This window comes from Hesperophylax consimilis, chromosome 19 (genome assembly GCF_061612785.1).
Source record: "Hesperophylax consimilis isolate HC1 chromosome 19, BYU_Hcon_1.0, whole genome shotgun sequence".
Taxonomy (NCBI): Eukaryota; Metazoa; Arthropoda; class Insecta; order Trichoptera; family Limnephilidae; genus Hesperophylax; species Hesperophylax consimilis.
The window spans coordinates 7,501-17,500 of NC_142854.1; the positions used below are offsets into that span (position 1 = coordinate 7,501).

Consider the following 10,000-nt stretch of genomic DNA (forward strand, 5'->3'; position numbering starts at 1 on the left):
GACGTTTGGTTCATCCCACAGCGCCAGTTCTGCTTACCAAAATTGGCCCACTTGGCACTCCCATCCGAGCTCCTACTTCATCTTCGAGCAAGAAGGAGATCTCACCCATTTAAAGTTTGAGAATAGGTTGAGGCCATTTCGGCCCCAATGCCTCTAATCATTCGCTTTACCGGATGAGACTGTGCGAATGGCGGTCCGAAAACCGTCATGTTTCTCGAGCGCCAGCTATCCTGAGGGAAACTTCGGATGGAACCAGCTATTAGATAGTTCGATTAGTCTTTCGCCCCTATACCCAGTTCGGACGATCGATTTGCACGTCAGAATCGCTTCGGTCCTCCATCAGGGTTTCCCCTGACTTCGACCTGACCAGGCATAGTTCACCATCTTTCGGGTCCCAGCGTGTACGCTCTCAGTGCGTCTCGATAATCGCACGGGGGCTTTCTCGAAACGCCTCGGGAATGCGGCGGGGCGTCTGACGACGCCCGCGCATCTTCCCTGCGACCGGCTCGAGGCCGGCCTTTCACTTTCATTTCGCCTCTGGGTTTATCAGTGTTCCCAATGACTCGCGCACATGCTAGACTCCTTGGTCCGTGTTTCAAGACGGGGTCCTGTGAGTGCCCAAAACAAAACCACCGCCGACCGGGACGCGTCCCGTCCGAGAGCGCGCCGCTAACGACGGACACCCGACGCGCGACACCCGCGACGCACTAGACGCCGGGGGCCACGCGAAGGACGCCGCTGCAGCGCGACGGACGCCCGCGAGGGGCGGACGCGATCCTCGTTCTCTACCGTCGCTGCGTAATGTACGCCGCGGCCGTGGACACCGCGGCTCCGCCTCGCAGAGCGAGACGGGTCAACCGCACGGCGCATTCGACCGCGGCGCGACGGGTCGCGGTGTTATACTAAGGGAGAAGTGCACGCGCTCCGGGAGCCTGACGGCGCACCCGCGCACCCACCGCCCCGACCCGAAAGCCGAAGGCGAAGGTTTGCGCGAGGCGCGAGCCCCGACGGAAGACACGATGAATCTCCCCGTTCGCTCGTTTGAGTTCCACAGGTTTACCCCTGAACGGTTTCACGTACTCTTTAACTCTCTCTTCAAAGTTCTTTTCAACTTTCCCTCACGGTACTTGTTCGCTATCGGTCTCGTGGTAGTATTTAGCCTTAGATGGAGTTTACCACCCACTTAGGGCTGCACTCTCAAGCAACCCGACTCTAGGGAGAGAGACCGTCGCGGCCGGCTACCGTCACCACGGGCCTGGCACCCTCTGCGGGTAAGCGGGCCCCGTTCAAGATGAACTTGGACAGGCAGCCGTGACTAATGACCGCGCGTGTATGTATAACTCTCCTCCCGAACGCTACATTTCCCGGCGGCCCGCCGGGGCCGCAGGATTCAGCGCTGGGCTCTTCCCGTTTCGCTCGCCGCTACTCGGGGAATCCTCGTTAGTTTCTTTTCCTCCGCTTACTGATATGCTTAAGTTCGGCGGGTGATCTCTCCTGATTTGAGGTCGACAACAAAAATTTTATAAATTCGAGAAGTACGCAAAGCAACAGTGTGCGCGTATTCTCGCCCGTGCAGACTCTGTCAAGCGGGCGCGAAACCGACGAGCGTCCGCGGAGGTGCGCGCGGCCGAGAGCGCGAAGATCGCCCCGGACAGCCGACCGCTCGCGCGGTAGACTGCCCAGTTTTCAGCGTCGTCGCTAGCTCAAGGCTCGCACGCGTTCCTCCGCGTTTGGTATAACGCAAGCGGAAATCGCGCGCATCGAGAGAGCACTTCGTCAAATTTAACCGGACGCCGAGGTCCCGGCGCGCGTCTCCGAGGAGACGACGCGCGCGGGGCCCCGGCGACGCCGGCAACGCTCGCTCTGCGCGCCCCCGTCCGAGGACGGGGGCGAGAGAACAGTCTGGTCGCATTGTGTGCGCGACCCTCAAACAGGAGTGGTCCGTCGACAAACTACGTCTTGCTCGGACCGCAATGTGCGTTCGAAATGTCGATGCTCATGTGTCCTGCAGTTCACACTCTGACGCGCATTTAGCTGCGTTCTTCATCGACCCACGAGCCGAGTGATCCGCCGTTCAGGGTAATAATGATAAAACAAACATAAATAGATACGTTTTAGTTTTCGGTTTTTACAATTTGGTTTGCGTTTTCGAAATGTTTATAATTCCATTCGACAAAAAGATTAATTTTGTACCGCCGCCTTCACGGCGACGGGTAAAATTTCACCGGACGAGCGGATAGAGGACGGAGCCCTCCTCCGCTCGACGCCGGCGGTTCTCGGTTCGCATCGGCGCCCTAGGGCGATCTCCGACGCAGTAATTTAGCATTCGTTCGATTATGGTTTATATGTATAATATGTTTTGTTTCATAATAATATTTCATATCATGGAAAGCACAAACATTAAACACAGGAAATGATCCTTCCGCAGGTTCACCTACGGAAACCTTGTTACGACTTTTACTTCCTCTAAATGATCAAATTCGGTCAAACTTTCCGACGCGTCGGATGCCCGTGAGAGCTTCCGCGCACCAGTCCGAAGACCTCACCAAATCATCCATCGGTAGTAGCGACGGGCGGTGTGTACAAAGGGCAGGGACGCAATCAACGCGAGCTGGTGACTCGCTTTTACTAGGAATTCCTCGTTCATGGGGGAGAATTGCAAACCCCAATCCCTATCACGAAGGGGTTTCATCGGGTTACCCGGGCCGTTAGGCCAAGGAGGACACGCTGATCCCTTCAGTGTAGCGCGCGTGCGGCCCAGGACATCTAAGGGCATCACAGACCTGCTATTGCTCAATCTCGTGCGGCTATATATACCGCCGGTCCCTCTAAGAAGATTTTCATTGTACGCCGGTAGTGAAGACCGCGAAACGCACGACCCCGACGCGCGAACGCCGAAGCCGCGCGCACACGGACCCTCGTGATACCGGTTGCACGTCTATTTAATAGGCTAGAGTTACGTTCGTTACCGGAATTAACCTGACAAATCGCTCCACCAACTAAGAGCGGCCATGCACCACCACCCACCGAATCGAGAAAGAGCTGTTAATCCGTCAATCCTTCCAGTGTCCGGGCCTGGTGAGTTTTCCCGTGTTGAGTCGAATTAAGCCGCAGGCTCCACTCCTGGTGGTGCCCTTCCGTCAATTCCTTTAAGTTTCAGCTTTGCAACCATACTCCCCCCGGAGCCCGAAAGCTTTGGTTTCCCGGGAGCTGCCCACCGGGTTAAAATTATGAAACTTCGGCGGATCGCTGGCTGGCATCATTTATGGTTAGAACTACAGCGGTATCTAATCGCCTTCGAACCTCTAACTTTCGTTCTTGATTAATGAAAACACCTTTGGCAAATGCTTTCGCTTTAGTCCGTCTTGCGACGATCCAAGAATTTCACCTCTAACGTCTCAATACGAATGCCCCCAGTCGTCCCCTATTAATCATTACCTCTGGTATCAGAAAGCCAACAAAACAGAACCGAGGTCCTATTCTATTATTCCATGCGTACAATATTCAGGCAAGTGTTAGCCCGCTTTGAGCACTCTAATTTGTTCAAAGTAAACAGCCGCGACGGCCCGCCTCGGTGCGCGGGCCGACCGTGAGGCCGACCGACACACGCCGGCGGTGGACGCACCGGCGAGAAGCCCCGCAGACGTGCCTGTCGTACCGCATTCGGTAGACCGACACCGCAGGACACAATTTCAACTACGAGCTTTTTAACCGCAACAACTTTAGTATATGCTATTGGAGCTGGAATTACCGCGGCTGCTGGCACCAGACTTGCCCTCCAATGGATCCTCATTAAAGGATTTAAAGTGTAATCATTCCGATCACGAGGCCTCGGACGAGTCCCGTATCGTTATTTTTCGTCACTACCTCCCCGTGCCGGGAGTGGGTAATTTGCGCGCCTGCTGCCTTCCGTGGATGTGGTAGCCGTTTCTCAGGCTCCCTCTCCGGAATCGAACCCTGATTCCCCGTTACCCGTGACAACCATGGTAGTCGCATAAACTACCATCGACAGTTGATAAGGCAGACATTTGAAAGATGCGTCGCCGGTGCTAGACCGTGCGATCAGCTCAAAGTTATCTAGAGTCATCTCGAATGGCGACGGACGGGGCGCGAACCCCGCCGCCGATTGGTTTTTGATCTAATAAAAGCATTCCTCCCGTTACCGGTCAGAACCTCGTTTGCATGTATTAGCTCTAGAATTGCCACAGTTATCCAAGTAACCGTGTACGATCTAAGGAACCAAAACTGATATATTGAGCCATTCGCGGTTTCACCTTAATTCGGCTTTTACTGAGACTTGCATGGCTTAGTCTTTGAGACAAGCATATGATTACTGGCAGGATCAACCAGGGAGCTGCACCACCGTCGGAGGGTTTTTAATCCTCCGAACGACAGAGGCCCGCCCTCGCGTAGAGGGCGCGGACAACACGGCGTTAAAGAACACGCGACGGAGTCACCCGCACGAGTCACGCTCATTATGCGTACCGCTATATTCTCCCGCTCGGCGACCGTCGCTAGACGAAAGCTCCGCGGGAAAATTTTTGCTTCAAACGAAGAAAGCGCGCGTAGGACGGCTCCCGCCCGAGAGAGAGAGACCGCACCCGCGACGACGCTATCGTCCGATTTATAATTCCCATTCGTAAAACGTGTACACCGAAAGCGCACGCCTTTGGCGAGGCAACAGTGAGACGGGGATAAAATCCTCCGCCTTTGCTTTTGAAAATTCTGCTCGCGCGGAACTCCAGAGTCAAAACATGAGCGCGAACGCCGCGCAGAAGCGGGCGTCACGTAGTTTCTCGCAAATAACACCGCCGACACGACCGATAGGCCGCCGCAGTTTGCGAACGCCGTGCATCGAGAGCCCGCCACACTCGGCGGGCACAAAGCTGTGCCGGGTCGCGTTCTCGCTCGGGACGGCGCCGAGCGCGATGCGCCCGCTCCGACCCCTCGAAGGCGCGCAGGCGGCCGGGCCGTCGGGCCTCGGGCGGCTCGCGAAACCGGGCACAAGGCGCTCGGTCTCGGTAAATAAATTTACTCTCGTCACTTACTTTCGTATTCGCATTTAAGGAAATTTTAAATTATTTCATTTAATCGATGATACCGACCGACCGTTCCCGGTGAGTTTAAAAAAACTTAATACAGAGGTACGTAGTTATTTCAAATTTACACAATAAGAACATATTTCAAATAAAAATAAAAACTTAACATAGATATAATAATAATAATAATAAATAACTAACATAACTAACTAAATATATAACTAACAGATCGAGCGATTAGTCATAATAGAACCGATATAGTTTTACATGACAAAATTTTTAAAAATAACTTATATCATCGATGTCGCTATTCCGAATTCCTGTAATATTCAAAAATCTGTTAGTGAAAAAATAAGAAAATACACAGATTTAGGAAATGAGAAAAAAAAGAATTTGGCATTCTCAGACTATAAAAATATTACCATTCGTTATTTCGGCTACCGGCATTATACCTAGCTCTCTTATTAAAAATTTAGGCGTATTAGATCTATCAAAAAATTTATATATAAAGATGCAAAAGTCGGTCATTTTGAATACATGTAGGATAACAAAAGATTTTTTTAAATGTTTATGTTGAGGGATCTGTAGGATTTATTTATAGGCCCCGTTAGGAGTTCTACCGAGCCGAACCCTCCGATATGAAAATATCTGGAGTCGGTGAATTATTTTCCCATTTGATCTCTGTTGAGTTGACGTGTTGTTCTTGTATTGTTTTGTATTTATTTTACTTTTTTAAATTTAAATTCCATTGACAAAGATCAATTTTTTGCTAATAAGTATTGGCAAAAAATTTTTATTGGCATAAAATTATATTGGCAGAAGATTTTATTGGCATCAAATTTTATTGGCAGAAAATTTTATTGGCCTAAAATTTTATTGGCATAAAATTATATTGGCAGAAAATTTTATTGGCATCAAATTTTATTGGCATCAAATTTTATTGGCAGAAAATTTTATTGGCATAAATTTTAATGGCAAAAATTTTTGTCAATTTATCTATTTGCAAAATTGTAATCGCACCTAACCTGACCTGACCTAACCTAACCTAACCTAACCTAACCTAACCTAACCTAACCTAACCTAACCTAACCTAACCTAACCTAACCTAACCTAACCTAACCTAACCTAACCTAACCTAACCTAACCTAACCTAACCCAACCTAACCTAACCTAACCTAACCAAACCTAACCTAACCTAACCTAACCAAACCTAACTTAACCTAACCTAACCTAACCTAACCTAACCTAACCTAACCTAACCTAACCAAACCTAACCTAACCTAACCTAACCTAACCTAACCTAACCTAACCTAACCTAACCTAACCTAACCTAACCTAACCTAACCTAACCTAACCTACACTAACCCAACCTAACCTAACCTAACCTAACCTAACCTAACCTAACCTAACCTAACCTAACCTAACCTAACCTAACCTAACCTAACCTAACCTAACCTAACCTAACCTAACCTAACCTAACCTAACCTAACCTAACCTAACCTGATACATAAAGTAAATTCACCCGGCACCCACAAGACTAGGCAACATTTTAGAATTGTTATATTATATCATTTATTCTGTTGAGTTAAAAAAAAAAGAAAACTTAATAGACGACATTGAAATTAAATCAAATAAATTCATATTTACACGTACATTTTTTAAAAATATATTCAATTAAAATTAACATTTTTACCTCTACAAGAGTCCAAAAACACTCGTCTGTGAAGTGTAAAAAAATAATAATAAAATTTTACTTTTAAAACATATGTAAATAGGAGAAAAAAAAAATCATAACAAAACATATAAAGTGAAGAGATTTTTGTATATTTATACATAAGTACATACATACATACATACATACATACATACATAGTAAGAAAACGATTTTAAAAGGGATTCGAATAAAACAAATTCACCGACTATTACAGACCGCGATGCGCCCGCTCCGACTCCTCGACTGCGCTCAGACGGACGCCCGGGCGGTCGGGCCTCTCGCGGAACCGGCCGCAGTAGCGCGAGCCGCGTCGCCTCATCTCCGGCCGTCTGCCCGACTGCTCACGCTCGGTCTCGAAAAAATAAATTTACCCTCGTCGCTCACGTCTTCTCACTATCGAAATGTTAAATTATACATACATACATACATACATACATACATACATACATACATACATACATGATAAGAAAACTAAAAAATAAACATTTTCACACTGAGGGCCATTAAGTGCGGCCCGTTTACTCCCGCCGTTTACCCGCGGCTACCACCCGAAATGAGATCCTCTCAGCTCCGCTCCGGTCCCAATGCTCCCGTAACATTTAAATTTTTTATTCTACGCTGCAAGAATGACGTTCCGAATTAGATTCCGAAATAAAAATCTATAAAAATAAATAAATTACAATTTCACATTGAGGGCCATTAAGTGCGGCCCGTTTACTCCCGCCGTTTACCCGCGGCTATCATCCGAAATGAGATCTTGTCAGCTCCGGTCCCAATGCTCCCGAAACCTTTAAATTTAATATTCTACACTAAGAATGGCGTTCCGAATTAGATTCTGAAATAAAATACGTCAAAAAAAAAGTTTTTTTTTTTTTTTTTTCTTTTAAATCACACCGTGCCCGGGGCAAATGGCGTCATCGGGTGCGTCGCAGTTACTCCCGCCGTCCACCCGCGGCCGCTACTCGATATCAGATCCCACTCATCGCCGGCCCCGCTGCACCGAACCGCGGCTAAATTTATTATTCTACACTAAAAATGACGTTATGAGTTCGATTCTGAAATTTAAAAAAAATAAATATTTTATTTTTAAATAAGAAAATTTTGAAAACACTTTGAGGGCCGTTAAGTGCGTTCCAGTTACTCCCGCGCTTTACCCGCGCCCGCCGCTCTGAATTGCATTCCCTCACCTCCTGACGAAAATGATTTATTTAATTTATTAATTATCGAAGACAATATTACCGATTTCTAAACGAAAATCTGAAACAGAAAAATCAGAAAAGGATACGGTCACATCTAGGACTGATTTTTTTTTTTTTTATTATTTTTGGTGATTTTTCTCTTTCAGATTTTCTTTTAGAATTCGCTAATATTATCTTCGATAATTAAATATTACAATATTAGGTTTTACTCAGTAAAGTTATTCCAAAAAATAAATAATTACTATTATTATTATTTATAATTTTTATTCACACATAAATATGACACTTAGGTACACAGCATAAGAAGAATAATAACAAAAAACCTAATTTTCCCCGAAACCGCTACGCCATCTATCGTCTACAATGTTTTGAACTCATCAAAAGACGAAAAAAAAGAAGAAAGGTTTGTGAATTGATTTCTTTTTTCGATATCATACTACAAGTCGTAAGTTGGGTTTCTATATTATATTGATCGGCGACCGGATAAATCATCAAAATGATAATTCATCACATATTTAAAAAGTTATGTAAAGTCATGGAAAGTGATGAATCAAAAACTTTTTTTTACTGGGTTAAGTAGGTTAGGTTAGGTCAGGTTAGGTTAGGTTGGGTTAGGTTAGGTTAGGTTAGGTAAGGTTAGGTTAGGTTAGGTTTAAACAAATCATCGTTTTTAATGATTCTATATCACTTTTTAAAAGTGTGTTGAACAGTCACCGTGTTGAGTTAGCATGGAACCATATTGATCATAAATTTTATATATAATCATAATACATAGGGCGACTGAAGAAAGCCACACTAAGTTTATCGAAAACCGCCACGAGTGTCGATGAAATAAATAAATAAATAAATTAATTAAAATTAAAAGAAAATCGATAAATGCAATCAGGTTGCATGATAAATCACCACAATGACAACAGAACACACATTGAAAAAGTGATATGAAGTCATTAAAAGTGATGAAACAAAATTGGGTTAAATACTTATACTCGTAACCTATTCAACCTAGTTTTTGTTTCATCACTTTTCATGACCTCACATCGCCGTTTAAAGGTTTGTTGAATTTTGATTTTGACGATTTATCCGGTCACTAACCCCTAACCTAACCAGAATACGGGACACGTCTCCATCGTCTTTTTTTTTTCGAAAATTCGGTTAAAAAAAAAAAATAACATTCTGGAGGAGAACCACCACTTTCTTGCCCTGTTTTAGGTACTGACAGTACCCCTTCAGAGCAACAACTCGGAAACTGCTTTTAAATTTAACTGAAACTGTAATGAAACATTCTTTATGGGCATTCTGGTAATCATGTACCGCTTCTGTTGCGGTTATCATCTGGGCTCGCTCCACATGAATTAACATACACTTTACGCATTGAAAGAGTCCATAAATTTTTTTTAAGGTTTTTTTATTCTCGCGGCTCTATGGACGTTACCCTTGGCTTTACCCATCGATTTATATATTAGGCATGACCAATTACCACTCCCTAGAGACAAGTAGAGGTATTGCTTTGCTTAAATATTTTTTTCAACTAATAAACGATCACTTATCTAATAATGATATACTGGCCCAATTATTTTTTTTTTGTACCAGAGTCTCACTCTCGAGGACGTCATAACAATGACGTCTTCTATATAGTAGAGCGAGCCGCACTAATTTATTTATAAACTCACGAGAGCTACGTGCTTTTTGAATGCGGTAGATAAAAAAATAGATTTTTATTTTTTGTGTCCTATAGCGCATTTGCGAGATTTTTGGAATTGCATATACACTGCATAAATGGTACAATTATGGCTATTTTACTTGTAATTGTTATAAATAAATGTACAAATTATATAAATAAATACATACCTAACCCCCGTTTCTTATTTTCGGCATTCGGAGTGGTTGAGGGTGCAATGGCAAGGCCATTTCCTGGTTATCAGCTGAAAACGGGATACGCCGAGCAGTATCTTGTTCTGATCCAACTTCACTGTCCGAGTCAATGGTCAATTGTTCCCTGTGGGACTTCCTTTTTAGAGGGTCAAGCAGTAGGCGATGTGGAGGAAATT

At 45.2% G+C, this 10,000-nt stretch overlaps 3 non-coding genes across 3 annotated transcripts in view; all 3 read right to left on the reverse strand.

Moving 5' to 3' along the window:
* LOC149414577 (large subunit ribosomal RNA) overlaps positions 1-1,508 on the reverse strand; it is a 4,070-nt gene extending 2,562 nt beyond the window's left edge. The window contains exon 1 of the ribosomal RNA XR_016303968.1: positions 1-1,508. This exon is cut by the window's left edge and continues 2,562 nt beyond it. This is a non-coding gene — a ribosomal RNA (large subunit ribosomal RNA).
* A 412-nt stretch (positions 1,509-1,920) lies between these two features.
* LOC149414578 (5.8S ribosomal RNA) lies at positions 1,921-2,082 on the reverse strand. Its single transcript, XR_016303932.1, has one exon. It is a non-coding gene; the product is annotated as a 5.8S ribosomal RNA (ribosomal RNA).
* Positions 2,083-2,411: 329 nt separating this feature from the next.
* LOC149414579 (small subunit ribosomal RNA) lies at positions 2,412-4,353 on the reverse strand. Its single transcript, XR_016303966.1, has one exon. It is a non-coding gene; the product is annotated as a small subunit ribosomal RNA (ribosomal RNA).
* Positions 4,354-10,000: the final 5,647 nt, after the last annotated feature.